This window comes from Oryctolagus cuniculus, chromosome 17 (genome assembly GCF_051225735.1).
Source record: "Oryctolagus cuniculus isolate XC-2025 breed Fujian yellow rabbit chromosome 17, ASM5122573v1, whole genome shotgun sequence".
Classification (NCBI taxonomy): Eukaryota; Metazoa; Chordata; class Mammalia; order Lagomorpha; family Leporidae; genus Oryctolagus; species Oryctolagus cuniculus.
In genome coordinates, this window is record NC_142883.1 from 3,424,468 (window position 1) to 3,448,542 (window position 24,075).

Below are 24,075 nucleotides of genomic sequence, written 5' to 3' on the forward strand. Positions count from 1 at the left end.
AGGCCGCTTCTGGCTTTTGCTTGGTGAAGTGTCAACTTTGAAAGCAGATGTTAAATGTGCGGTCGGTGCAGTGCTGTCTCGGAGATGGTAGCTGAAATGGTATTTGCGTATATTCTTCATTCTGGCTTAAGACAGCACTAGCTGGGGAACCCAGGCCCTAGAAAGCCCTTCCAGCCATGGGTGCAGGCGTGGGTCTAAGGGGCCCTGGTCTGCGGAGAGTGACCCCTTGGAAGCGCTGGGTTAACCGCAGGAGTGCAGAGATCACTCGAGGACAGCCACTGGAGAACTGTGGCTGTGAAGAGGCTGGAGGAGTGGGGGGCGACCACGTGGGGATGGAGGGGCCCAGAGCCAGGAGAGGCGCACAGGAACCTGTGCCCTGGAGGCAGAGCAGGGCTGAGTCCCAAGCATGGGGCCAGGCACGCTTTATGGTCAGGGATGGGACGAGCTGGGCTGGCCAGGGGGTCGTGGGGCAGGGGCATGGGCAGTTAGGAAGACCCCACAGGGCGGTGACCATGCAGGGCGCTGGGGGTGTGTGAGATGGCAGGGCCGAGCTGCGGGTGCCTGCTCTGGAGCCAGCTCTGGTCAAGGGCAGGGATCCCCAGGACTCTGAGGTCCCGGGCTGAGGGAGAGGGGAGGGGGCCCTTCCATCTGATCTCTACCTCCTGAAACTGTGGGTTGGGGCCTCCAGGAACAGACACGTGGCCCTTCTGTGTCCTGCTCCGTAGGATAAGAGACTGGGCAGACAGAGTTTCCAAACTAACTACCAAAGAGGCCTTTTCCTGTCTTTTACTCCACGGGCTCTGCACTGTGAGGTCAGTTTTTTTTTTTTTCTTATTGGACAACATTTATTAAGAAGGAATTCAATCTTATTAATAAAAACACATTGACTAAGAGCAGGCTGGTAAGTGTGAGACAAACTCCCCCCAGACCGGTTCTCTGTCTCGCCCAAAGCTCAGGAGGGGACATTTTGGCTACTTTGGGATGCCTGTGGGTTCTCTTCCTGCCTCAGTGAGGTTACTTGTGAAGGCAGGCAAAGCGGGTAGGTGTAGGGCATAGCCGTGAGGATGCCCGCGTCCCATATCTGGGTGTCTGGGTTTGAGGAGGGGAGAGAAGGGAGAGGGCATGTTCCTCTTCACGCAGGACTCCAGCTGCCGGCTCGTCTGGGCGCTGTCCTGTCCCGGGCCGCGTCTGTCTGAGCACCCGCACCTGGGCTCAACACCCAGACTCTGCGGCGGTGAGCGCTGCAGGCTGAACGGAGGCTTTCTGGGCCGGGCGGCGAGATGTCCTGGTCTACGGCAGGCAAACTCAGCCTGGGGGGATCAGACACCGGTTGGGGGGGCATCTGGGAAGGAAAACCAAACCCAGAACCTTCTCTGCTAGGGAGGGAAGACGTGGGCTGCTTGGGATCCGCCAGCAGGTGCGGCGGAGCTGGGCAGGGGAGGAGGGCTGGCGGGTGAGGAGCCGGCATCTGTCTCTGCCTCTGTAGTAGAAGCGCCGTGCACGCAATAAATAAGTCAATAATGAATAAACCATCAAATGCTGCTTTGGAAAGCCACTGACAGTCGGGAGGGGCAGGGAGTTCAAGCGCATCATCAAACATGATGATGGGGCGCTGCCAGCGGAGGAGGAATAAAGGCTGCCTTGGTATTGCCACAGGGGACGGAGGCCCGGCCGGGGAGTCCCTGGGTAAGCACGGCGGGGCCGGCGGTTTGATGCAGGCACATCAGAGCGGACGCCTCCAGACGGAGCGAGCCTGGAAAAGTCTCAGGATTACGGACTCGGAGGCCATTTCCTGAGGGACAGAGCTGAAGGGGCTCATCTGATTGAAAACTGGGCTGTGTGAAACGGGGTCAAATTAAGGGACCTTTCTCAGCAGGTACCTGCGGGCATCTTCTCTCTAATTACCGGATCGCGGGTCCAGACAACCCCGTTGTTCCCCGCTGCCTTCCCTCAGAGGCTCAGAACTGCCAAGCCCCTGTTTATCCGGCGCTCTCTGAACTGGTTCCCCCACGTGCAGAGCAGGGGAAGGTGGCTTCTTAGGTTAATTGCGGCTGCAAATTTGGGGGGGGGGGCTGGGAACGTTGATTTGATTTGAAAACAGATACATCAGATCATACAAATACGATCAGCACTGTGGCTCGAACATTTCCTTCCTGAGGAGTCAGTGTGGGTGAAAGTGTGGTGGCCGTCAGCAGGGCCCCTCTCCGCTCCAGGAGTTCAGACGGCCCCGGGGAGGGGCAGGGATGACCTTGTGAGTGGGAGGGACGGCTTTCCGCTGCATCTGCTTGTCTCTCTCCCGTTCACCTCGCGTGGAGGATGCACCATTCCCTGACGGGTTTCATTGCACATCAGTTGTGAGATGCACTTCAATCTCAGGGACATTGAAAATGTGCATTTGCAAGCAGAGAAGACGTGTCGCGAGGCCGGATGTCTCGTCTCTGCTCTTGTCTCGCTGTTCCTCTGTCTTGCTGCTCCCTGGCTCGCTCTTTCCTCTCATTTCGTCCCTCTGTTTTTGGTTCTGCAATATGCGCAGAACAGCGGGCTCTAGCTTGGAATTTTACAGCTGGGAGGGGTGCCTGGGAGCCTTTAAGAAAGACTGGTTCACGTTCATTTAGCAAAACAGTCCCCACGGGCCTGACCACCTCCACCCAGGAAAGCTACCTCCCAGCAAGGAAAACTCGACTTGTTTACTTATTTATTTGAAAGGCAGAGAGAGAGAGAGAGAGAGAGAGAAAGAGAGAAAGAGAGAGAGAGAGAGAAAGAAAGAGAGAGAAAGAGAGAGAAAGAGAGAGAGAGACCACCAACTTCACTCCCAGATGTTGGCGAGCAGCCAGGGCTGAGTCAGGCCAAAGCCAGGAGTCCAGAGCTCCATCTGGGTCTGCTGCGCAGGCGGCAGGGGCCCAAGCACTTGCGTCATCATCTGGTGCCTCCCCAGGGGCATTAGCAGGGAGCTGGACCGGAAGCAGAGCAGCTGGGTCTGCGACTGGTGCTCCGATGTGTGTGTGGGCCTGAGCTGCTGCACCACAATGCCCTAGAAGAACTTGAGTCTGCCACCGTCACGTCAAGGTGTGGTTTTCCATGGTGCTGTCACGTCCCTGGTTAGCCCAGGAGCCGTGGGTAAAAGCTCCCCTTCCCTGAGTCTCCTGGCAGAACGGTGGTCGTGAGATCCGGACTCACACAGCTCCTGAGTGCAGTGTTGGAGATAACGTCTGTTCACACTCCAAGGAGAGTGCCGGCCTGTAGTAAATGTTCAATAAACGCCCGGCTGCTCTCTTTCCTGCCCACGCCTCCCGTGAATGGAGAGTTCTCTCCCTGCTGGCCACGACCAGAGCTGACCGCCAGTGTGGGCTGCTGAGCTGCACCCGGGCGCTTCGTGCCGAAGCCTGGATTTCCTGCCCCACTCTCAAGGCGCTGCAGATCCAAGTCACGCTCGTGAGCAAGGCCGGCACGTGTGACAGCCTGGAGAACTGGAAGGGAGCTGCGAGAAAGGGGCTGGACAGAGGAAGCCTCGTGGTGCCACAAAGAAGGTGAGAGGAGACGAGGCCGGAAGGCCACGTGCTGGACAGGGGATTCTCTTGGGCTCTGCAGACAGCACAGCTGCCTGGAGCTGGCGAGAGATGGCCGATGCCACCGAGAAACTGCAGGACGCTGCCGGGGACCCGCTGGCAGGTGACAGCTGAAAATATTCTGTTAGAGAATAGAACAGGGGCTGGCGCTGTGGTGCAGCCGATCAAAGCCCCAGCCTGCGGTGCCGGCATCCCATATAGGCGCCGGTTCGAGTCCCGGCTGCTCCACTTCCCATCTAGCTCTCTGCTGTGGCCTGGGAAAGCAGTGGAAGATGGCCCGAGTCCTTGGACCCCTGCACCCACATGAGAGACCTGACTCCTGGCTTTGGATCAGCACAGCTCTGGCCGTTGGGGCTATTTGGGGAGTGAACCAGCGGATGGAAGACCTCTCTCTCTCTCTCCCTCCCCCTCTCTCTCTGCCTCTGCCTCTCTGTAACTCTGCCTTTCAAACAAACAAACAAACCTTTTTAAAAATGAGCCTAGAACGGACAGGCGGGTATTTGGTGAGTGGTTGAGTTGCCTGCGTCTCGCATCTGCGTCCCTGGGCTTGAGTCTGGGTTCTGCCTCCCGTCCAGCTTCCTGCTGATGCACACTCTGGGAGGAGGCGGGTGATGGCGCCAGTGGCTGGGTCCCTGCCACCCACACAGGAGGCCCAAATGGAGTTCCTGTCTCTGGGCTTTGGCCTGGCGCACTGGAATAAGTCAGCAGGGATCCCTCCAACCCCACCCTGGCCAGGGAGCTGCACCCAGTTTCCCTCCCTCCCTGGCTTGGCTCCAGGGACAGTGGGGGAGGTAGCGAGTTTCCGAGGGAAAGCTTAGCTGTGCTCGGGGCCCAGGCATGGGGTGTGGGCGGCTGGAGGCGGTGGCGGCTGCCGGTGGTCCTGATCCGCCTCCTGCCCACTGCCCCGAACCTGAGAGACTGCGCCCACTCAGGAAAGAGGCTGACGTTTCCAGGGAGAAGGGAGGAGTCTGACCAAAGCAGGGGTGCAGCTGTGCCCCCCATTGTAAGCAATACGTATCGGGGGGAGAGAGACGACAATCCAGGTCTCCCATGTGGGTGGCAGGGCCACCACTGCTGCTTTCCTGGGGGTGTGGGGGAAGGAAGGGGCCAGTGCTGGAGCCCAGAGTCCTCGCTGGCTCCCCAGGTGGGGGTGGGGGTGGCTTAGCGCATGCCCCCCACCCCCAGGGATTCCTGGTCTCTGTGTCCCCTGAGGAGCCACAGGTGCCATGCAGCCTCCGGGGCAGGAAGACCCAAGGCCTCTGGGGACCTTCCCAAGGGCGAAAATGTGGAGCCCTGCACAGCTGTGTGTGTGAGCCACCCAGCAGCCACTGGGGCCGGCCCTTCTAGTGTGTGTGTGAGAGTGAGTGTGAGAGTATGTGTGAGTGAGGGTGTCTGTGAGTGTACGTGTGAGTGTGAGAGTGTGAGAGTGTGTGTGAGTGAGGGTGTCTGTGAGTGTACGTGTGAGTGTGAGTGTGAGAGTATGTGAGTGTGTGTGTGAGTGTGAGAGTATGTGAGTGTGTGTGAGAGTGAGTGTGAGTGTGTGTATGAGAGTGTGAGTATGTGTGAGTGAGGGTGTCTGTGAGTGTATGTGTGAGTGTGAGAGTGTGAGTGTGAGAGTGTGTGTGGGTGTGTGTGAGTGAGTGTGAGTGTGAGTGTGAGCCACCCAGCAGCCACTGAGGCCGGCCCTTCCAGTGTGTGTGTGAGAGTGTGTGTGTGTGTGAGTGAGAGAGTGTGTGTGAGTGTGTGAGTGCAAGTGTGAGAATATTGAGTGCGAGAGTGTGAGAGTGTGAGTGTGTGTGACCGTATGTGAGTGTGTAAGTATGCAACACTGTGTGTGAGGCTGTGTGAGAGTGTGTGTGACCATATGTGAGTGTGAGAGTGTGTATGAGAGTATGTGACACTGTGTGAGTGTGTGAGAGTGTGTGACACTGTGTGTGTGAGTGTGAATGTGAGAGTGACTGTGTGACCGTATGTGAGTGTGTATGAGACAGTGAAAGGGTAGACAGAATGGACGGAGGGTGCGTGTGCAGAGGGTGCTACGCGTGAGTGTGGGACGGGAAGGAGGTGACCTCAGGCGAGATGCGGTGCACGCACACGTGTGCCGAGAACGGGACAGGAGCATCGCGGGTTGTGTTCCGCACGGGCCACTCTGAACGTGCGACAAGCGCTGCAGACAAAGTGCATCTCGCTGCCTGCCTGTGCTCGCGGGGCCACTCCAGTAGTGACGTGATTGAGAAACATCTGCGCTTAATAGAGCCTTCCTCTCCCGGTGCCCGGCCCAGCCCAGCCTTCTGCAGCCCGCTGGGCTAACTCGGTAATTACACCCCCCCCCCCCCACACACACACAGCCGGGCCGCAGCCGCAGGATGTGCAGCAAGAGAGACATGGTGGGGAGGGGGGCAGAGAGAGGAGGGAGGGGGCCAGGGGTCCTGGGGGCAGAGTGGATACAAATCCAGAGCCCAGGAGGTGGGCTCACCTGGTCTCCCACTCAGGTGCAGGGGCCCAAGCACGTGGGCCATCTTCTGCTGCTTTCATCGGCAGGGAACTGGATTGGAAGTGGAGCGGCCAGGATACAAACCATCGCCCATCCTGGCTGCCGGCTTTGCAGGAGGGGCTTAGCCCGCTACCCACAGCGCCGGCCCCAGCCACCTGCCTGTAACTCCTCCCTGTGCTGTGGTCCTGGGGAGGCCTTACAGATGCTATGGGGCCTGCACCACGGGGCAGGCTCAGCTCGGGAGAAAGGGGGGAGCCGTGGAGACCTGAGGCCCCGGGGCCTGGGGGAGCCACCCCAGGAGTGACGAAGGACAACCCGGTTTCCCCCTCCAGATGTCGGCCTTGCCACTGACGAATCTGGGTCTGGCCTGGGGACATCCTCAGGCCTGTGCTCTCCAGACAAGGAGCCCCATAAGGAAAGCGCGCATGGCGTGGGCTGGGCTCCTGGCAATCTCGCCATCTCTTCCCACCTGTTTGCCAAGAGCCCGTGGGGCCCAGACATCACGCAGCTCCCCGCTGGAACACAGCCTCTCTGCTGAGCGAACCCCAGGTGTGGCAGGCTGCTGACGTCATGGAAAATCTTAGCAGAGCGTTCCAGGACGCGTCCTTGTCAATTAGCTGGGGCGCCGAGCACCCAAGGAATAAAGGGGTTGGGGTTTCGCGTGGTCCTTCTGGGAGACACAGGTCCTCTGGCATGGGCCCGGCCGGGCAGCCCGCATGCAGGCCCCGCTCCACCTGTGGGGCTGCAGCGCTCAGGGAGACGCCTGTTTGTCTGGGCACCTGTGCTCTGGCTCAGCTACCTGGAGAGGAGGCCAGGGCCGGGGAGCCCTTGCGCTGCTCACTTGACAAATGGCCCCCACTGGGAGTCCTGTCTGCCGCCCGGCCATCCTGCCAGATCAGTTCTCTCTGTGAGCGGTTTGCCCGCCCCTCCGCTCGACCACCGCTGAGAAGGCTCCTGGGGTCGAAGGTCAAAGCTGCTTCCCTGCAGCCCTTGGCCATCAGGGATCTGGCCTTGGGGAGCCCGGGACAAAGGGCTATGGTGCCTTGGAAAGTGGGAGGTGTGGGCCGGCTGCCCCGTCCCCGCTCCTAATGGCAGCTGGCACCCCTTGAGGAAGGGAACATCACTCGAGGGCGAACTGGCCAGAGAAGCAGGGTTTGAATCCAGATCCCCGGACTGCAGAGTCCCCGGGGGGATCTCACTGTCCCTCGTCCAGGGCGGCAAGGGAGCAGGCTGCGGGGCCGAGGTGGCGGTGCTGGGCCTGCTTTCTCGGGCTCGTGTTCCCACTGCCTGTCTGCTCCCTGGTGACTTCCCTTGCCCCCAGAGTGGCACTGCCACCTGCCTGGAGATGCGCAGACGCCCTCACTTCTCAGGCCGTGCACCTGCAGTGGCATCTGGCCATGGCGAGCCACTGGCTGGTGACTCAGGGAGGGGCTGAGTTACTGGCTGAGGGCGCGACCCTCAGGGAAGGCCAGTGTGGGGCGTGCCGGGGCTGGCCAGGGCTGGGCAGGGCTCCCTGGGTGGGCGGGCTCTATGGGGCGGGCGGGCTTCAGGAGAGAGCGGGCTGCACTTGGAGCAGGGGCTGGTTTAGCCCAAGCCGGCCCTTCCTGCTGATGCCCTGCTCTAGGACCAAGGAGAGCCTTCTACTGGACTCAGGGAGGGCTTCTCCTGGTCCTCTGTCCAGGGGCTCACTCAGCCTCATGCCCCTGGCCCAGCATTGCCTGGGATGTTCCTTCCAGCCCCGGCAGGGTGGGGTCGGAGGGAGGCTTGGCTTGTAAGCTGGGAGGACGCCCGTCCTGGTTCCCGGGCAGTGGGGATCATCGCGGTGCAGAGGGCTGTGGCCGGAGCTGTGTGTGCCACGTGCAGGCCACGCGTCAGGCAGCACACAGCAAATCTACAAACAAGAGAGCCGGCCCGGAGCTGGCCTGGTTCTCATGAGCACGGTGCACCCGCAGTCCTGGGCAGCGTCCCTGAGCATTTTCCCCTTATTTACATTCTAAACAAGTCTGTTACTGTTGATGTCTACTAAAACATAATATACATGTAAGCTTCAAAGAAGCACACTTCCAAATTTTTAAAAAAGCTATTTATTGGGGGCTGGCACTGTGGTGTAGCGGGTCAAGCCACTGTCTCAAGTGCCAGCATCCCATATGGGTGCCGGTTCGAGTCCCGGCTGCTCCACTTCCCATCCAGCTCTCTGCTATGGCCTGGGAAGGCAGCAGATGGTGGCCCAGGTGCTTGGGCCCTTGCACCCACGTGGGGGACCCGGATGAAGCTCCTGGCTCCTGGCTTCAGCCTGGCCCAGCCCCGGCCATTGTGGCCATTTGGGGGAGTGAACCAGTGGATGGAAGACCTCTCTCTATGTCTCTCCCTCTCTCTCTGTAACTCCGACCTTCAAATAAATAAATAAACAAACAAATAAATAAACACATCTTTGGAAAAAACGACAGTGCAGTAGTTACAAGGGCTCAATCGAACCCTGCATCCTGGGAGACGCTGTGGCTGATCTGGTGAACATCCAGGGGCCCGTGTTCTGGTGCAGTGGCAGCGGTTCGAGTCCCAGCTGCTCCACTTCCCATCCAGCTCCCTGCTAATGCGCCTGGGAAAGTAACCGAGGACGGCCCCTGCATTTGGGCCCCTGCACCCACGTGGAAGATCTGGATGGAGCTCCAGGCTCGTGGCTTTGGCCTGGCCCAACCCCAGCAGTTGTAGCCATTTGGGGAGTGAACTGGCAGAAATCTCCCCCAGCTCTGCCTTTCAAATAGATTTTTTTTTTGTAACAAGAGTGAACATCCAGGAATGATTTATGCTTGGTTAGTGCTCGTGCAAATTCTACCCATACATGATATATTTAACTACATTTGAATATTTTTAAATGAGTACTTTCTTTTAAATTCAACCTATGAAAATTACTGTTTTAAATCACAAGCCGAGGCACGCCGTATTGCTCTGTTAGCGTCCTGTGGCTGCTCTTGCGCTGGCCACAGCTCTGTCTTGGGGCAACGTGAACACAGCGTCTTACGGTGCTGCAGGCCACCAGTCTTAGCAGGGCTTTCCCCGTCCCAAACCAAGGTGCTGGGGCCCGGTGCTCCCTCCCCGGGCTCCGGGGGAGGATGCTTTGCCCACTCCCCGGCTGGCGGAGGCTGCCACGTTCCTCCGTCGTCCACGCCCTCTGCTGCGGCTCTGCTTTGCTCCTCTTCTCTCAGGCCCCTCTGCCCCCCTCTCCTTAGGACCGCAGGGCAGTCTCCCCAACCCAAGACCTTGAACGGAATCACGTGCACAAAATCTCCTTTCCACGGGAGGGAACGTTGCGGGGTGCTCCTAGGAAAGACGGAGGATCTCCCCCACCCCGTGTTTCAGGGCAGGTGTGGGCTGCGGGCACCCCGCTCTGTGTTTCGGGGCAGGTGTGGGCTGTGGGGACCCCGCTCTGTGTTTCGGGGCAGGTGTGGGCTGCGGGGACCCCGCTCTGTGTTTCAGGGCAGGTATGGGCTGTGGGGGGGGCTGTGGAAGCCGGGCCTGGTCCCTCACTCAGCCCTGGAGGAACTCTGATTCGTTCTCAGGAAGAATCTTTGTGCACACACTGTGGCAGCAGCAGAGATGCAGCCTGGGCCGTGGTTGCCTGAGGGCCTACTATGTGCAGGGGACCCTTCTAGCCTTGGGGGTGGGGGTCAGCAGTGAGGGTGCAGATCAGGCCCAGTGCCTGGGAGTTCACCTCTAGAGTCATGGGCGGAGGAGAGTGTGGCCCGCGGGTGGTGGTCCCCGGGGCATTTATGGGACGGATGTTGGGTCCCTCTCTGAGAGCGAAGAAGTAGAATTTCCCCCTAAGAGAGGAGCCAAGAGGTCGCCCGGAGGATTCTCCTGCCTCCCGCCACTGCTGTGCCTTCAGTGTCCCCAAACCCTGGACTCCGATGTCCTCTGTGCGTCCAAGCTGCAGTTCTGAGTGACTCAATGGGGAGCCTTGGATACCGCATTTCTTTTTAAAAACATCTTCCAAAGTCATCTATTTGAAAGGCAGAATGAGAAAGGGAGAGAGGGAGAGAGAGAGAGGGAGGGAGAGGGGAAGGGAGATGAGGGAGGGAGGGAGAGAGTCCCAACTCCCAGCTGCTGGGTTACTCGCCAAATGTCTGCAGTGTTGGGTCTGGGCCAGGCTGGAGCCGGGGGCCGGGAACTCCATCCGGGTCTTCCATGTGGGTTCGGGGACCCAAGCTCCTGGGCCCTCTTCCGTGGCTTTCCTAGGATCATTAACAGGGAGCTGGATTGAAAGTGGAGCAGCCAGGACTCGAACTGGGGATGCTGGGGTTGGCAGGTGACGGCCTGACTGGCTGTGCCCCAGTGCCAGCCATGTCCCTTGCGGGATCTCTTAGCCCTGCAGAAAAGCACCAGGGCTTCCGATTCCACCCCAGCTTCTGTGCTTCAACTCAGCACCTTTCCAGCTCAGGGTGGGGGAGAGAAACCAAACCAACGGAAACGAAACGGGACCACTTGGCAGCGAGACCGCCCGAAGCCCGGGCATCCTGCCTGCGGTGATGGAGAGAGCAGAGGCGTCCGGAGCTCTCTGTGGGGCGCCTGGGAGGGGGAGAGGCCCAGGAAGAAGGCATGGGAGAGCAGGAGATGGGTGAGGGAAGGGAAGCGATGCCCGGCCCGAAACGGATGTCGAGGAAGGCAGAGGGTGGCGGAGCACACGCCCAAGGGAGCCCGCACCAGGCTCGTCCGCGGGGAGCTGCGGCTTCGCCACTTCCTCTCATGGCCAGCGGGAGCTGCAGGCTTTCGGGCTGGCCGGCCGTGCTGCCGGCCTCCCTCTGCACCACGTCACCCCGTCTGCTGGAGGAGCTGCCAGCAGTGGGAGGGGAAGTTTCCCTTCCTTCTAATGGCTGCCACCCAAGAGCACAGCAGATCTGGGAGGCAGCAGCGAGGAGACGGGAGCAGAGGGAGCCACGGGCGGCGTCTTGGGGACCCCGCCTTGGGGGGCTACGGCTGCCTCCACAGGGCACCGCCTCACCCCCGCCCCCTCCCTGGCCTGCTCCTGTGAGCTGAGGACGCCCCAGCCGGCTGACGCTCCAGGCTTTGGCTGCCTCCCTGCTGTTGTCCCAGGCCTGAGCCCGGTGTCCCTGGGCCTCCGGAGGCTCGGGGGACAGGGCCGTGTGCAGCAGCACGGCGGCCCAGACCGCCACCGCCTGGCCGTGGCTCACGTCCACGCCTCCAGAGCTTCCTCCTGCTCTCAGCGTGGAAGTGCAGCCCTCGCCCTGAGCTTTCCAAGAAGCTTCAGTTCCACGCTGTTCAGACCAGCAGAGGCACGCGGACAGGTTTTGGCCAGGTGGTCCTGTGCAGGCAACGGGCGAGGCGGCCAGCGCCCCACAAGCCTTCTAGTAAGGCCATGGGGTCCAAGCCGCCCGCCGGCTTCTGCTTCTCCCAGAGAAATCTCTCCTCTCCCTCCAATTCCTCCCCGACAGAGGCAGCTGCGGGACTTTTGGAAACAAGGCTCTACCTCCTCTTCCCGGCAAGGGAAACTTTATGAAATGTTAAACTGTGGGTGGCGATGTGGCATAGCCGGTAAAGCCGCTGGCGGTGACGCCAGCATCCTGTGTGGGCGCTGCTCCACTTCTGATCCAGCTCCCTGCTAATGCACCCGAGAAAAGCAGTGGAAGACAGCCCAAGCACTTGGCCCCTGCACCCATGTGGGAGACCCGAAAGAAGCTCCTGGCTCCTGGCTTCAGCCTGGGCCAGCCCCAGCCGTTGTGGCCATCGGGGGAGTGAATCAGTGGATGGAAGATCTCTCTCTCTTTCTCTCTGTCTTTTCCTCTCTCTCTGTAACTCTGCCTTTCAAATAAATAAAATAAATCTTAAAAAAGCTGAACCACACAGCAGTGACAACGGCCCTGCACGGTGAGTTCAGTGACAAATATTCCGCTTGATCGAGTTTCTAAAAGAATCCTTAGGATTCTGTGAGCTATTGATCTGCAGCCCACAGAAGTCACGAGGCGTCTCCGTCATCAATAAGGCCAGGGCTGCTCTGCCCGCGTGCCAGGGGCTGGACTGCCCAGGTTGATTCCTGCGAGCGAAACCCTCACGACCGTCCTCGCTCCAGAAACCAAGAATGTGTCACATCAGCACGGTGAGACACACAGGAACACAACCAGCAAGGAGAACGGAAGCCGGTGATGTTTTAAACCTGTGTGTGTGAATTCCTCCCCTGAACTTAATCAGGATCGCATCTACTCCTTAGCTCTCAGTGTGTTGTTTTATTTCGACCCCGCCCCCTAATTCAGCTGCGTTTCACGAGCCTTAGAAGGTTTTACCACTTGTGCTGGACCCAGAGGTCAGGGAACAGAAGCACCAGGGGCACCAACAAGGCCACCTTATCCTCTAACAGATAACAACGTGGGAGATAAGGCACTGCCACAGCAGCCAAGGGCAGTCTGGGAGACACGGCGGACACCGCGGGCAGCTCCCTGCACCTGCTGCGTCTGGGCTGGGTCGCTGTTAATTTCAGAATTTATCATTTGCGTTTTGCCCTTAAGCCGGAGGGCACTTCCTGGGGCAGATGCTGACTGGGTGTTGTGCAGACAGACAGGCGGATTCTGGAGCGAGGCCCCGCAGGGCTAGCCCCGTGCTGACCGATCACCTCCCCGGTGAAGCTGATTGGTGTGGGGGCTGGGGTGCACTTGCCAAGGTCCGCGGGGACCAAACCTTGACGCACTTCGCCTGAGGGTGCTGGGGAGCCACCCAGGGACTTCTCCTGGGGCGCGGAGCGACCACAGCGCCGGCCGTGTAGAACTGTGGTCCCTTCCCCTGTTTCCGAGCACCCATGAAAATAACTGGCTCAGGACGATGGCAGCCCCGCCCCCGGCTTTCCGTGCACAGCTCATTTACTGCGCACGGCACCCCACCAGCCAGGTGCTGCTGTCCTCTCATCTCCCAGACGGGGACACTGGGACACCACCCCATGAGCCACACCCCCTCGGTCAGCGTGGACTGACACCCCTTCTTTCCTAGCTTCCCAGGGTCAGAGGTCCTGCATTCGGTTCAGATAGGTGCCAGGGGCTAAGGCGGACCCAGCCAGGGCGGGGCTGGGCCTGGTGTGGGGCTGGACGCCTTCAGAGGGGCAGGCACACCTGCGCTCAGGGCTCCGCTCCATCATCCACACAGGCTCTCCGGGCACCTCCTCTGGGCTAGCAGCGACACCCTGGGGGCATCGGGCACAGAAAGAGGAGACGAGAGGCCGCAGGGCGCCCTGAGGTGCCGACACAGGCCACACACGTGCAGGAGCAGCTGCAGCGTTAGCCTTCCCGGCTCCCCGAATCCTCACTGCGAGCTCCAGGGGACGTCCCCAGCTGCCCACGAAGGCGGCATGCTGAGCTGGCCTGGGGAGCACTGGGATTCAGAGAGATGGCTTGAACCCCTGCCTGTAGCTTTGAATCTGAGACGGGGGAGGGCAGCCCCCAGGGAAGCCAGCTGCTCTGTCCCAGCAGAGGGGCCCGCTGTAAGCCACGCCCGGCCCTGGAGTTCATACCTCCCTCCATCCAGTGGCATGGTGGGGCGAGGCCCAAGAACTGGCAGCTTTCTGATGCTCATCAGGTGGTCACAGAAGCCAGAGCGAGGACTGCTGGGATGAACAGGTGTCACACGGCGTCCTTAGGCTACCTTGGCATCTACTTGAGACGAGCGCCAACAGAGGAGGTAGAGGGAGGGGGCAGGGCTGGAGAGGCCGGGGTTGGGGGAAGGGGCAGGAAAAGCCTCGGACTGCTCCTCTTTCCCCCATGTGGTCCACGTGTGGCCAAGAACCATAAGCTGGGAGCCTTTGGTGGGTGAGAAAGGACTGTGCTAAGTGTGGACGGTGGTGGGTGTCTGGGGGGACAGCGGACACGGGAGGTGGGTGGTGGGAGGTGAGTGACGGGTGTGTGGGGGGACAGCGGACATGGGAGGTGGGTGAAGGGTTGGAGGTGAGTGAGGGGTGGGAGGTGAGTGAGGGGTGGATGGGAGGTGGAGTTGATGGGGGTGAGTGTAGGAGGTGAATGACGGGTGGGTGGGGATCAGTGATGTGTGGGTGGGAGGTGATGGGTGGGAGGTGGAGTTGATGGTGGCGAGTGTAGGAGGTGAGTGGTGAATGGCGGAGGCTGCACCTGTGGGCTGTGTCTCACTCCTCTGTGGCTGGGGGGAGCTCCAGGCTTAGAGGGCAGTGGGGTTAGGACAGGGAGGGAGCTGAGGAGTGGCCGCGGGGCCCCAGACCCTCGCGTGAGAGGAGGGAGAGGTGAAAGGAGAGGGAGGAGGAGGCAGCTGCTCGGCCGCTCAGCTGGGATCCAGCCCTGGGCAGCGCCTGTCTGGACGTGGGCAGAGGTCCTGGGGGGAGGGACCGCAAGACGGGACTGCGTCTGTCCCATCCCTGAGCCGTGCTGGCTGGCGGGTCTCAGGGCTCTGTGCTGGCCGGGGCCTGCTGAGGCTGTGGGGCTCCCGCCTCGGGGGTGCAGTGCCAGCTGCAGATGGGACCCTCAGGCCGGAGCCCGGGCAAGCAGCTGGAGGCCGGGTGAGGTTTGTCGCTTTATGAGTTTTCTCTTCCACCGGTGCAGGTGCACCTTGTCGCTGTGTTTTATAGGCGGGGCCAGAGGCCCAGAGATCCTGCTCCGAGGCCGCGGCTGTGTTTGGGTCCAGGGACGTCTGCTGAGCCCCCGCGTCCATGGGCCTGGCTGCAACCTGGACTCTTCCAGCTATGAATTCCCACACTCACAACCCAGTAGAATCCGCTTCTCCCCCCGTCCACTGCGGGCAAAGCTGGAGAGCGGACTGCATGAGAGAAGAGCAGCCGTCGCCTTTCTGTCCAGCTGCATGGTGTGGGCGTGAGCTCACCATCGAAATTTCCTTTTTTTTTTTTTTTTTTGACAGGCAGAGTGGGCAGTGAGAGAGAGAGAGACAGAGAGAAAGGTCTTCCTTTGCCGTTGGTTCACCCTCCAATGGCCACCGCGGCCAGCGCACCCCACTGATCCAAAGTGAGGAGCCAGGTGCTTCTCCTGGTCTCCCATGGGGTGCAGGGCCCAAGCACTTGGGCCATCCTCCACTGCACTCCCTGGCCACAGCAGAGAGCTGGCCTGGAAGAGGGGCAACCGGGACAGAATCCGGCGCCCTGACCGGGACTAGAACCCGGTGTGCTGGCGCCACAGGCGGAGGATTAGCCTAGTGAGCCGCAGTGCCGGCCCGAAATTTCCTTTAAAGAGAGGAGGAGAATCCAGGTGAAATATAAGCATCGTTATTCCCGGTACATGCATGTGTACACAGACACACGCACACTCACAATGCACACACTGGCACATGTACACAACACACACACATGTGCACACAATGCACACACATTCCTATCTCCACTCATCACATGCACACGCATATCTAACGACACAAATAGACCTGTATGCACGCTTACACACACGTGCGGCCGGCCCTCCCTACTTGCGTCTTCTGCAATCGAGGGCTCATCCGACCTCGGCTGGAAAACATTCAAAAGAAAGACGGTGCCTGCAGCGAACTTGTCCGGACAGTTTTGGGTGATTCTCACCTAAGCCATCCGTGCTGCAGCTGTTTACATCGCGTTAGGTGTGGAAGTAATCAAGGGTGATTGAAAGTACACGCGGGGGGTCTCTGCGTGTGCTGCACCACGGTGTGGGAGGCGCTTGAGCTCCTGCGGGTCCAGGGCTCCCCGGGGGATCCTGAAACTGACTCCCCGTGGATGGGACGACCGTGTGCGTAGCTATGTACACACACACCCCTATGAAGACGTAGTCTCATGCCCACACTGGCGTCCATCTAAACACACGCAGGTACATCCACCCTATCTGTCCACACACATGTATTCACATCTGATCACACATACAGCCATGTCTGTCTATACACATACATGTGGAGATTCATGTGTATGCACACATGGACATCTATGATCCATGTGTATGCACATACACCTGTGTCAACACACAGGACTCATACGTGCACACACATACCTGTGTCAGCACATGCATGACTCAGGTGTGTGCACATATTTCAGTGTCAACACACATGTGCACGCAGTTCATATCTGTCCCTGCACGAACACGCATGCTCATGCATGCACACTCCTTTTGTTTTCTTTCTTGGCGGGAGCAACAGTGTCACTGTTTGGGGCAGAGAAGGGTGTGGTCCTGGCTCTGTCCCCCGAGGTCACGGGCAGGCAGGTCATGAAGAGGAGGCCCCACCCCTCCCAGCCCCTGGAGGCCCCCGTGCTCCAGTCTCCGACGTGTCAGCCTGGCAGACGGAGGGGGAATTGGAGAGCCATGAACCTGAATCCGTGAGGCTTAGCACTGCAGTACTGCAATCAGCGGGCTCGGCGGCCTAATGAGGGCTCCCTAAGACGCTGACAAACGCCGCTGACGGCGCAGGCTCAAGAGCCTCTTCAGGGTCCCCAGACGTGGGGGACATCCTTGGGCACTCTCGTCCCTTTCTCCAGGGTTCAAGATTAATTAGGGCTTGTTTAGTGCCTGAATGGGGAAACAAATGAACTCTCAGGCTGCAAGGCACTGAAACCAATTTTTAATCGTTTTTCTTTTTTTACAATTGCACTCCTATCACGAACGTCTTCATGAGACGCTGTCACCAGCACGCGTGGGCTCAGGGACGTGGCGCCACCCTGGGCCCTGCTGAGGGCCTGCCACTTTCTTGCAACAGGGTTCTTGGGACAAAAGCATTTTCCCTGCCCCAGCTGCGAAGGGCTACGGCGGGGGCCCCCACCGCTGTCCACACCCCGCGCTTTCTGTGGATGAAGCCTCTGCTGGCTCCTTGCGTGGTGCTTCGTTGATTGACACAGCAGTTTGTGAATCAGGAGACACAAGCCCCGCCCACAGGAGGCCCCGCTGCCAACCCCACGGCTCCCCTGCTCGCGCCCCTCCTCCCTCCATGCCAGTAACTGTGGGGCACATGCCAATCTCAACAGCCACCCAATGAGAGGGAGCTGGAAGAGTTTATGGAAAATAGAATTCAAAGATAAGTCAATCCTGGTGCCAAAAAAACAAAAAAATCCATGCTTGTGAGAAATCCTCAAAAATTTCACGGGAAATGTGTATTACGAAGAAACTACATGTGAATCTCAACTTTTTTTGTTTGCACCAAAATAAAATGATCTCTGTTTTTGGATTTATTTACTTGAAAGAAAGAGAGAGACAGAGACAGAGACAGAGACAGAGATAGAGACAGACAGAGTGTCTTCCTTTTGCTGGCTCATTCGCCAAATACCCACAACAGCTAGGGCTGGGCCAGGCTGAAGCCAGGAGCCAGGAGCTCCGTCCAGGTCTCCCACGCAGTTGGCAGGGACTCAAGCACTTGGGCGTCTTCCACTGCTTTCCCGAGCACATTAGCCGGGAGCTGGTCCGGCAGCACAACGCAGCCGGGATCCAGCCAGGAAATCTGACGCGAGACGCAGGTGTCCCGGGAAGCAGCCCAGCCGGCCCCTGAAGTTATCTTTCAATGTGAGCTCCCCTTGTGCTTTGTGAAGCACCCGCATGGTTCCATGCAGTGCTGCCACTGGGAGCACAGCCTGCTCTCCCGCTGCCCCGAGGCTCGGGACGGAGCTGGCTGTCTCCATGCGCGCCAATTACCTTGGCTGTCTGTGGTCCCGCTCCCCTGCTCGGGGCCTGCATAGCAGCATCCCCCTCTGTGGAGGCCTCCGCGCAGCTGAGCAGCCCAGGTGACGCCCGGAACTCCGGATGGTGGACAACGACGCCACGCTGGCCTGGCCACGGCTTGTCCTACCCTTCCTTGCCTCTTACAGCCGTGAACTGGGGGCATGACCAGCTGTGGCGGCCACACTACCCTGTGCCCAGTGGACTCCCAGTGTCCCTCCAGGAGCCCCACCTCCCGGCATTCATGTCTCTCTGGGGCCCCCTCCCCTCAGATGGGGCAGGCGTCTGGCTGAGTAGCTTAGACACAATAGAGATGCCTGCATCCCCTGTTTACTGTCTGGGTTTGATACCTGCCTCTGGCTCCTAACTCCACCTGCAGACAGAAGCAGCAATGGCTCAAGTGTTTGGGTCCCTGTGACATGGGTGACCTGGCTTGGGTCCTGGCTCCCGGCTTTAGCCTGGCCCCAGGCATGCAAGCTTTTGGCAGAGTGCACTGTGCATGGGGACTCTCCGTCTGCACAAGATTGTCGGGTGGTAATGCTGTCTGGGACGGAAGCTCTGCTTTGCTGGCTTTGACAGAGTGAGTGGCCAAGTGGGGAGTCATCCACGGAGGAGCAGAGGGTGCCCTCCTGCCGACAGCCAGCAAGGGACAGAGGCGCCCGGTCCGCCAGCCACCAGGAATAGAACCCTGCCCAGCCCCCACCCTGGCAGCAGCCCCATGAGGCCTGAGCTGGAGGACCCACCAGAGGTGCCTGCACCCTTGGCCACAGAGACAGGAAGGCAGACTGCGTGCATCAGGTTGAAGCCCATCCTTTCGTCAGAAACCTCATGAACCAGTGTAAGGACCCGTGTGGGAGCATGGGCTGGTTTATTTTACTTACTAGAACATTTATTCATTTATTTATTTGCAAGGAGGAGGAAGAAGAAGAGGAGGAGAGAGTGCGCCTGTCCACTGGCTCACTCCCCAAATGCCTGCAATGGTCCCCGGCTTCGGGGGCCAGGAACCCATGTAGGTGGCAGGAGCCCAGGAATTCAAGCCATCACCACTGCCTCCCAGGGTCTGCACTAGCAGGAAGCTGGAGTCGGGAGCTGGAGCTGGATGGTGAACCCAGGCACTCCAGCGTGGGAGGTGGGCTTCTTAACCAGTGTCGTAACTGCTGGGCCAAACACTCGCCCCCGGCTGATGCAGCAAGGAAAAGGATGGGAGTCAGACAGGAGCCACTACTCGGCCACAGCCTCCTGCACACCTGCTGTCCCTGGTGCTGTAACAGCGAGGCCAGACCGGGAGGGAGGGTACAGGGGCCAGGGTCAGGGGCCAGCCCAGCCACTTCTCAGCTGAGTCGGATGGATAACTTATCTACCTGCCAGGAGCCGACTTCCTCAGTGCACAAAGTGGAGGTGGACACTCTCTCCCCCTTCCTGCAGGAATGAATGAATGAGTGAGTGAATGATGTATCGGATGTGAGAGTGTTTAACCACGTGCTTGGTCCGTAGAATGTTCGAAGACACGGTAACATATGTGGCAAAGCTGCGAAGAGTGATGCCCCCTCTCTTGCAGTTGGAGAAATGAAGTTTGGAGAGGTGCAGGGGGAGGTTCAAGGTCAATGCCACTGCATTAAGAACCTGTCCGCACCCTGATAGCTGTGTGTCCCCCCAGCAGGCTTCTGCACCTGGCTGGTGTACGGTGGCAGCTGAGTGGCATTCCCTGAACCGACAAGTAAGGTTGCTGGGGTTTCTGGAGCTGCCCCTGCGGGGTGCGCGCTCGGGGCAGGCGCGGCGTGGTTCACACACACTTCCTTTGTTGGTTTTTGCCTGACTCACACAGCTCAGCGCTGGCCAGAGCTGGAAAGCCCCACACACGGGCCAAGGACGCATATCTTGGGCAGTGCACCCAGTGGGCTGCCCGGCAGCTGCTGGCCCAGGCAGGCCCCAGCCAAGCCAGAACCCAGCTGTGGGCAGGCGGGAGAGAGGCGGGGGCAGCTTGGGCTGGAGGCAGTGTCCGGGGCGTCCGACTTGCTTCTGTGCTCTGTTTCTAGCGGGGTATTTGTGGTGTTAATTAGTTCTAGAAAGCACGCTCGGGCCCGCGTCATAACCCACCCAGCTGCTCCCACAGACCCCATAGAAGCGGCAGCTTTAACTGGAGATCTATTTGCTTACATCCTGGAAGCGGAAGTCCCAGACCAGGGAGCCAGCACGGGGGAGCTTCTGGTGAGGGCTCCCTTCTGCCTTGCTGTGTGCTCCCACGGCAGAGAGAGAGAGGAGAGCGAGAGCGAGCGCGAGAGCGAGAGAGTGAGAGAGAGCGAGAGAGCAAGAGAGAGAGAGAGAGGAGAGCGAGCAAGAGAGAGCGAGAGAGATCGAGAGAGAGAGAACAAGAGAGAGGAGAGAGAGCGAGAGAGCAAGAGAGAGGAGAGAGAGAGAGAGAGAGAGAGAGAGAACAAGAGAGAGGAGAGAGAGAGTGCGAGAGCCAGAGGGCGCTCCCTGGAGTTCTCAAACCTTTCAGGAGAGAGCTATCTTAGCTCCCTCCTAAAGGCCATATTGCTAAATATAGCTACCCTAGGGGCTTAAGGCGTCAACGTGCAAATTTGGGGGAAACACAATTTGGTCCACAGCGTTCTGCAGCCTCCAGAGTTATCCAAGGAGGCTGGCTAATGTCCAGCAAGATGTGGCCACCCCTGAGGGAGGGGTGCACTTCAGCATCGGGGTGTCAGCTTCGCCCTCCACCCTGCTTTCCTCACTTTCTCTGCTCTTGGGGCCAGTGTGGTAGTGCAAGCCGGTTAGGCCACTACCTGCAGCGCCGGCTTCCCACGGCAGCCTCGGAGATATGGTGGATACTGCGGTTAGCTCCCTGCACCTGCTGTGTCTGTGTGCTGGGTTGCTCTTAATTTCAGAATTTATCATTTGAATTTTGCCCTTAAGCCGGAGGGCACTGCCTGGCTCCCCACGTGAGTGCCAGGTTCCAGTCCCGGCTGCTCCACATCCGATCCAGCTCCCTGCTAGTGCGCCTGGGAAAGCAGCCAAAGATGGTCTAAGTCTTGAGCCCCTGCCACCCATGTGGGAGACCTGGGTGGATTTTCAGGCTCCTGGCCTTGGCCTGGCCCAGCTCTGGCCACTGCAGCCATTTGGGGAGTGAACCAGTGGATGGAAGATTGATCTCTCTCTCTCTCTCTCTCTCTCTCCTTTTCTCTGTAACTCTGCAGATAAATAAATACATCTTTTAATAAGTTTCCTGCTCTTGCCTAGGGCTCTGCTTGCACCCTGGTGGCTTTCCCCATGGAAGGTGACCCCGTGCTGGAATGGCAGGGAGAGCTCTGTGTTTGAAATTAATTCAGCACGGGCTTTGGTGGGAAGGGAAGATGGGCTGTGTCCTAGACTCCTTCCTGCCGGCTGCCCCTGAGCCCTGGGGCTGCAGTCTGGGGTGTCCCGGGATCTCAGGGCGTGCCTGTGGCTGGGATCAGCGTGGCTTGTCCTCCTACAGGGCTTTGTGGGTACAAGGAGCATCCACACCCGCTGAGACAGCTTCCTCTCCCTCCAGGAGTCTGGGAGAAGACAGGTCTGTTATAGGTCAGGCTGCACCAAGCGACAGTCTCCTGTGGGGTGGGAGCCCTTGCCTGAGCCTCCGAGGCACAGAGAGAGAGACCACATGGGCCTGTCTGCTCCGTCTACTCCTGACATTGCTCTTCTCTTCGCAGATGAGGAGGTCCTGCAGGGGCAAGGGGTGCAGGGAAAAGCTGGGGTCCCCCACCAGGTTCGAGGACCCCCGCTGAGCCGGGGTGGCTATGGTCTCAGCGTTTCAGAGAAGCGGGGCTCTCCTTGGCGAGCGGGTGCTGTCAGGGTGGGGGTGGGGCGCTGGCTGGGGGCCCCGCGTGGGGTTTTCATCCACTGCCTGCTGTCCCTCTGCTTCCCTGTCCGGGGCCTCACCGCCCCGAGGCCGGCCTCTTTGAGTCCTTTCTCCCCACTGAGTGGACGTGGCTGCGGAAGCCCAGCTTGTTCTCCAGGCCAGAGCCCCCAGCGTTGACGCTGTGAAAGCCGGTCCTCGGTGCCCCAGACCTGGCCGAGCTGCCCAGCCGCGTGGCATCAGCTGCACAGTCCCGGATGGGCAGGCGCGGTGTCCCAGGCACTCGGTGCTCCTCGCTTGTGCAGGGAACAGCCCGAGACTGCTCCAGGCTCGGAAGTCTTGGTGCAGAATTCCATCTGCAGTCATCACCCAGGCTCGGCAGCCACCCCGTGCAGCTAACGAGACGCGTGGGGCTTTGGGGCTGGGACGGAGGGCTGCAGAGGGGGAGGGGCTGCCGCTGAGCTCCGGGAAGGCGGCATCCGGCTTCGGCCTCCCCAGGGCTCCGCAGAGCCCTGCCCACCTGCCCCATGGCCAGAGCCCTCTGTCCCTGATGTATGCCAGGCTGGAAGGAGACACTGGCCTCGAGGGCCTGGGGGTGGGGGATTCAGCAGCTCAGCTACCAATGGTAACTGGAGATTCACAAAGAGAAGCTTGGATTTGCATGCATTTTGCATCTCATTTGCATGATGCACAGCCTGTCACAGCCAGGCGCCCCTCCTGCACGCTCCAGCTGGTGGGTTGGAGAAGCCGGACCCTGTGCTGGGTGAGGAGGAGGCCGGCACCGCAGCCTGGGGCGGGGCCGGGGGTGGGGGCGATAGCTCTGTGCAGCCTCCGATCCCAAGGGCCAGCTCTCCCTGGAAGACGCAGCAGTGGGTTGAGTGTTGGCTGTGCTAACTGGCCATGTGGCTTTGTTTCTCTTGGGGTCACTTGGTTTTCCGTGGACACCAGTAGCACAGTGGCCGCTGACGTAGGCCCGGGGCCCTGGAAAGGTGGACAATGCACCATCTTGGGCTCGAAGGAACCACAAAAATCCTTCCGTGGAGCTCCCTCGGGGCCATTGCAGGCTGGGCTGTCCCTGCCCTGTCCCCTGGCAGCCGGGCCACAGGAGCCCCCTCCCCACGGCAGGCCCTCCAAGCCCAGGGACTGGGGCACCAGCGAGTCTCCTGGGATTTCTGCAGAATGTATCCGTTTACCTGAGGGAGAGATTGCACGTGTGCAGAGTCACTGGTTTGGTTTGTGCCGAGTCCGGGGCTCTCTGCACCCCCGACACTGAATTCCAGAGACAGAGAACAGCCACGGAGCAGGAGCCACGCGTTTTACAGCCGCTCCCCTCCCCACGAGAGGGATTAACTGACCCTGCCCGGGACAGCCAAGGCCTGGCGTCCAGCAGACAGTGCTCCTGGACTTAAGGGCTCCATGGTCAAGGGCTTGAGGGCAAACACAGCGGTGCCACTCACAGCTGTGTGGCCCTGGCCAGTTCTTCTTCTTTTTTTTTTTATATAAGATTTTATTTATTTATCTGAGAGGTAGAATTACAGATAAAGAGAGGGAGAGACAGAGAGAAAGGTCTTCCATCTACTGGTTCACTCCCCCAATGGCCGCAACAGCTGGAACTGAGCCAATCCGAAGCCAGGAGCCAGGAATTTCTTCTGGGTCTCCCACATGGGTGCAGGGGCCCAAGGACTTGGGCCATCTTTTTTTTTTTTTTTTTTTTGTAGATTTATTTATTTACTTGAAAGAGTTACACAGAAAGAAGGAGAGGCGGGGCTGGGGGGAGGGAGGGTTTCCATCTGCTGGTTCACTCCCCAAATGGCTCCAACAGCTGGAGCTGCACCAATCAGAAGCCAGGAGCTTCTTCCAGGTCTCCCATGTGGGTGCAGGGGCCCAAGGACTTGGGTCATCTTCTACTGCTTTCCCAGGCCATAGCAGGGAGCTGGATGGGAAGTGGAGCAGCCGGGACTTGAACTGGCACCGATATGGGATGCCAGCACTGCAGGTGGTGTCTACCCACTGTGCCACAGCGCCGGCCCCTCTGCAAGTTCTCAGCCTCTCGAGCCCTGGCCTCCTGCTGCCCCTCACCCACAGCCCCGTTCTAAATCCTTTGCACACCTGAGGCTTGGGGGCCCTGGGGAAGGTTGTTCTAGGGCTGATGCCTCCCTGCTGGGTAGGCTCAGCGTTTAGGGAGAAGACAAATCCGGTGCCCCAAGGCCCCCTGGAGGCGTCCTTCCCTGCCTTACTGAGGGGAGGCCGGCCTGGGGCCACGGCAAGCCGGGCACACGGCTGAGTTCCTGGGCCCCTCCCTCTCCCCTCGCTCAGAGGAAGGAAGAGGGGGCCATGGGCAGCAGAGGCCTAAGCAATAAAGGACCTGGAACCAGACTGACTTTAATTATATACTTCAGTAATTTGCTGTAGCTTCCATTGCATTATTAAATTACAGCAGTAACTCATCGAATGGATTTTTGCTGAGAAAACATTCATTTTATGTTATTGGGTTTTTGTGCTGCAGTATCCAAGGAAGGTGGGAGTCGGGGTCTGTGTGTTAATCCCAGGGCG